A 6000-nucleotide genomic window follows, 5' to 3' on the forward strand; every position below is an offset into this window, starting at 1 on the left:
GCTAGATATACAGAGCAGTATTCACAACACTGACAAGTCGAGTGCAAAAAATGGATCGAAAAACACTGGCCCAATTAACCAAGCTCACTTTATCTTAGTACTGTTTCAAAACACTATAAAAGGATGGTACTCTCGAAGCATTCAGCAAAAATCCGGTAAAAGGTTTAGGAAAAGTGTCCATTCTTGCTCAGTATAATAACCTGGAGATCAAATGGGTCTGTTTTGCATGAGCTATTACAAAATCATCACACTTTATTAAAACTCAATGGATTATTTCTACAACTTTTAACTCGAGAAATATAGATACTGCTTAAAACTAAATAAGAAACAGAAATGCGACTTCAAATTCTTCCAGAGTGTCAACATAATCTAGTGTTTGTTTGGTGTTTTGAATTTCGCACAAAGCTACTCGAGAGCTATCTGTGTTAGCCGTCCCTAATTTAGCAGTGTAAGACTAAGGGAAGGCAGCTAGTCATCACCACCCACCGCCAACTCTTGGGCTACTCTTTTATCAAAGAATAATGGGATTGACCGTCACATTATAACGCCCCCACGGCTGAAAGGGCTAGCATGTTTTGCGCGACGGGGATGCGAACCCGCGACCCTCAGATTACGAGTGCACGCCTTAATCCGCCTGGCTATGCCGGACCCTATAATCTAATGAAAGAGAGACATTCTAGATATTGTGTTGTACAACCAGACAATAATAATGTGCCATTAGTGTTACGTTCTAACATTAACCGAAGATACTGTATTTGCACATCCTGCCTCTAGTGTCAAGTTCTGGCACTAACCATGCCTACAATAATACCCGATAATGTTACGTTTTGACATTAACCAACGTGTTATACAACCTGCCAATAATAAAGTATCATTAGTATTAAATTCTAACACTAGAATACTACTTAAACTGCCAATACTGTTAAGTTCTGGCATTAACTAGGGTACTGTAATAACCTACCAACAATAACATCCCGGAATAGTAAGTTCTGACATTAACCCTAGTGTTATATAACTACCAACAGTACCTTAACAACTTTGTTTAGTTGTATAACCAATATGTTCTATACCCTACTCAGAACAACTTACTGTCATTAATTAGTCCTAGCAACTATATTAGTAGATAAAAATCACCCACTGTTATTCCTTCGCTTTTAAATAATTAGCACAGCTGTTTTCTCCTTTAACTACAAATAAATCAGAACAAATATAACTTGTCTACGTTCAGTAAAGAATAGCTGAGCAGATTATTACGGTTTAGAATTTCCTTTTTCTTCCCAGATCATTAGTTTAATCTTGTGTTGTATATTTTGTTCTGAAACTTCGTTAAAGGTCATCAAAAATGATATGTGATGTTTCACACTGGTTGTTTTTTTTATTATTCCCTGCCCGTGACGCTACTCAACATCGCAATGTTGTTCGTGACCGACCGGTAATATCAAGTTATCTATTCGGTATTGTCCACTATTTCAAGTATTTCTCTTCGATGTTTCAAACTGATTGTCACGAATCTAGGTGCATTAAGGATACTTTTTAGTACAAGTTAATTCGACACACTTTCACGGTCGTTTTATTATACGTCTTTCATACCGGAAGTGATGTCACTTTTAAACAAATTAAAAGCTAGAAATTTACTGTATGGAATTGAAAAAAAGTACCGTTCCCACGGTGAGACAGCGATAAGTTTACGAGCATACAACGCAAAAATACAGGGTTCGATCACCCACAACGGGCACAGCCAAATACACTTTGCTGTAAAACAAAGAGACAAAAAAAATTATTGTGCGTAAAACAAACAGTTTCGCTGTTTGACAAACAAAAACCGAACACATGAAACACTTTTTCCTCTAATAACTAATCTACAATTATTTTGGAAGCTAAACATCGAGGATTTTGTGTGTTTGGAAGTGGACGATGGAAGCGCAACTAGTGGTTACTAATAGTACTATTGAATTTATTCTAAATGTATGTCTGAAATTAAACTTAGAAGCTGGGTCATACAGACACACAGCATTCTATTGAATAATTTTCTTTCAAACCCGCCACCCATTAGCACAACGGTATGTCTGCGGTCTTACAACGCTAGAAACTGAATAGTTGAAGCACGTGTAGCTTTGTTCGTTATTACAAACTAATAAATCAATCTTTTCAACTCGTTACAAGCACTAAACTAGCAGTAGTAACCTAAATAATCGAGTACACAAAGTGTTATTTAGTGTTTAAACTAAATCGTGTGGCTTACCGATAAGGTCGGGAACTTGAAACGGTAAAATTAGGGATTCGATTCCAGCAATAGGTACAACACAGAAAGGAATTTATGTTAAACACATTTAAGAAGCTATTCAATGCTTAAATCAAATCATAAAGCTTAGCGGTAAGCTTGGGAACTTGTAACTTTAAAAATAGGGGTTTCGTTTCCGCAGTGGGCAGAGCACAGATAGATTTTGTGCTTAAAATTTAACTAACTGACCAAATGACCATGAAGCTATGGCTTCATGAAGAATACTGAGCAGAGTGAATTAGGTTTATCTAAAAAACCAAACTCAAACACTGCTTCTTTCTTATCGTTAATACTAAATATATGACATCAAACACAACAGGTATATTGCGGTTGACACATTACAATACGCTCTCTGCTTTCACTCATCTAGGCCTAGTTGTTAGGACGCTCGACTCACAATTTGAGGGTCGCGGGTTCGAATCCCCGTCACATCAAACATTCTCGCCCTTTCAGCTATGAAGGTGTAATAAAGTAAGGTCAATTTAAGAGTAACCTAAGAGTTGGCAATGGATAGTAATGACTAGTTGCTTTCTCTCTGCTAAATTAGGGACGGATAGCGCAGATAGCCCTCATGTAGCTTGCGCGAAATTAAAAAAAAACAAACGAACTTTCACTCATATGTACATAAAATATTTATATAACTTATCACATCACATGGCTGCTGTTCTGAGTATTTTGTTTGTAGTTTATGAGAACAGCTTTGCAAACAAACGATGAGGTATTGATTTTGTTTGTTTGTCTGTTTTTGCACTCTATAACTAAACATTCTTGAAGCACCACGAATATTCAATTACGTAATGTAATATATATTAAAACAGTACACATGTTCAAATGTGAAAACTTCCGTATTTTGTTTTGATAGACAGACACTTAAAACCCCGCTTTTTACTAAGCTCTGAATTATAAAGGTATTAGTTGGATACAAACTCTCGGTATCTACCTAAAGAGTTATTACAAAACGAATTATTATTAGAGCATAAAAATGGCTGTGCCTGTTACTTAAAAGTTCCCAAGATAATCTGGAACTGGATTTGTTCGTTTTTTGTGGGTTTTTGTTTTCGTAGCAAAACCACATCGAGCTGTCTATCTACTCTGTTCACTGTGAGGAACTAAACCCCAGATTTTAGAATTGCGCGTCCTCAGATATTTTGTTTGTTTGTTTTCTTATAGCAAAGCCACATTGGGCTGTCTGCCGAGTCCACCGAGGGGAATCGAACCCCTCATTTTATCATTTTAAATCCGTAGACTTACTACTGTACCAGCGGAGGACTCCTCAGATGGACGTGGTACTGAGATCCAACTTAACGAATCAAAAGTTACACATACCATGGTGATACTATCAAACCAGAACAAAATATAGAGATTTTTTTTTTTGCCATAAAGGAGGTGAAAGGCCGATCACATTCTAAATAATGTACAAACATTTATCGGTATTTTTTTTTACTTTGACCTTGTTAAAAAAAACAACAACAGATTATATTCCATTATAATTTTCGGCTAACCTCGTATCTCTGATAATTTAAAATTTTAACAAAATTGATTTTTTTTTTTCATTTTCCAAATCCTGAGAAGTAGTTGCGTTTTTTGAGAATAATGTTTCGAGTCCCGTCAACCCCTGGGTTATCTCCCCCTCCCCATCAATAATAGTGCTCCATTTAGTGATCGTGGTTAGGTAGTAGAACATAACGCTATCATTTCCATTGTAACAAGCTTGTGCACAAGACAGTTGGATCAGTCTTAGCCATTTCGAAAAACTTTCCAAAGACCCTTTAATGTACGTGGATTTAGGCCCATGCTTTAGTACACTACACCTAGAAATATTCACTCTGTACAAAGGGAAGTTACAATGAATTCTTGTAATTCCTCATATTTGGACCACTTTCCCCTCACGTTTGGTTTGTTTGTTTTGAATTTTGCCCAGAGCTACACGAAGGTTATGTCAGCTAGTCATCACTACCCACTGCCAACTATTGGGCTACTCGTTTGGGATTGACCGTCACATTATAACGCTCTCACGGCCGAAAGGGCAAACATGTGTGGAGTTATGGGGATTCGAACCCGCGACCCTCAGATTACGAGTCGAGCACCTTAACCACCTGGCCATGCCGGGCCAGGTTGCTTTGTTACATGCTAAGTGCATATAAAAACAAATTCCCATCTCAACTGTTTACTCTTAACTATTTTTTTGTGTGCTATTAAATCGTATACATACATACATATATCAATATAATTCAATTACGTTTCTTTCCAATTTTACCTTCACAGAGAAAATAACGACCTATGTCTATATAAATATTTAAAATAACGACCTGTGTCTATATAAATATTTAAAATAACGACCTGTGTCTATATAAATATTTAAAATGACGACCTATGTCTATATAAATATTTAAAATAACGACCTATGTCTATATAAATATTTAAAATAACGACCTATGTCTATATAAATATTTAAAATAACGACCAATGTCTATATAAATATTTAAAATGTTCTCGTCCTGTAATAGTGAGTTGCACAAAACAAACAAAGAAACAAAAGATGTTTTTTTATAACAAAACTACGAACGCCTAATGAGACTGCAATTTGCGGACGTTCAACCGAATATATTTGCTTCTTCAAGCCAGTAAATAATGTCCATAATAGAAGACAAAAAATGAATTGTAAACTTTATCCTCAGGCCTAAATTTCCATACTTACACATTCTTACTCTTTACAATGGTCCAAAGATTTTATTAATCCAGGTCAGGACTATTACCAACGACACAGCACGTTATTTTATCAAAGCATGTAGATATCAAAGACTGTATTAAATAAATTCTAAAACATACATATCTATATCTTGTTACAATAAGCTTAAACATATATAAAAACAGAACAGGTAAAAAATCAATATGAACAAGTCCAGTTGATTTCGTTCTGAAGTCAGTGAACGAGAGTAATTTTTTCAAACTAAATTTTTATCACGCTTTACCCTTTGTCAATCTCTCTGCTTTGAGAACTTTTTTTTACTGTTCCAAGAATAAAACCGTTAAAAAAATAAAACAGAAATTTTATTCTTTAAATTTATCTATGACGTGGTAATGACTTACCTGCCATGCCGGGATAGTTTGAGGTTGTGTTTGTTTTTTTTTCCTTTAAAAATTCCGCTCGATGTTTATCGGTGTCTGAAAATACTTAAACGGTTAAACCACAAATGCTTGTTAAGCCTCGTGTGTCCTAAAAAGCAAATATTTTCGTAGAACTGAAAGAGGTACTCTGAACAGTTATCAAAGAGACAGGAAGATTGGCAATCTACCCAGTCGAATAAAAATATAACGCATACAGTTGGCCTTCTCCTTCCAGGCCTGTCAGGGCAGGTATGCAGATTCTGAACCTGTTTTCATAGGCGGATTGTTACAGGGAAGGAATGCGGTCAGGAGAGAAACGTTGCATGGGAAACTGCCTGTCCAAGTGCGCAGCCACCCAAGGATACGACAGTTTTTAATCGGATCCAGAGGCCCTCACCAGTTTACCTTCGGAGGATTAGAGTACAACTACAATGGACACGTAACATCCAGAAACAATCTTGGAATCACGTGGAAAAACTTAAAACGTGGCATTTGTGATTTACGGAAAAAAAATTCAGAAATAATATTTTGTTTGTTTTTGAATTTCGCACAAAGCTACTCGAGGGCTATCTGCGCTAGCCTTCCCTAATTTAGCAGTGGAAGACTAGAGG

The 6000-nt window shown here is 36.1% G+C and overlaps 1 pseudogene across 1 annotated transcript in view; it reads right to left on the bottom strand.

The window, feature by feature from the left end:
* LOC143228853 (uncharacterized) overlaps positions 1-5741 on the bottom strand; it is a 42181-nt pseudogene extending 36440 nt beyond the window's left edge. The window contains exon 1 of the transcript XR_013015480.1: positions 5372-5741. The product of XR_013015480.1 is annotated as an uncharacterized LOC143228853 (transcript). The remainder of the gene's footprint in view (positions 1-5371) is intronic.
* Between the last annotated feature and the right edge of the window lie 259 nt (positions 5742-6000).

Source organism: Tachypleus tridentatus, chromosome 10 (assembly GCF_004210375.1).
Source record: "Tachypleus tridentatus isolate NWPU-2018 chromosome 10, ASM421037v1, whole genome shotgun sequence".
Lineage (NCBI taxonomy): Eukaryota > Metazoa > Arthropoda > Merostomata > Xiphosura > Limulidae > Tachypleus > Tachypleus tridentatus.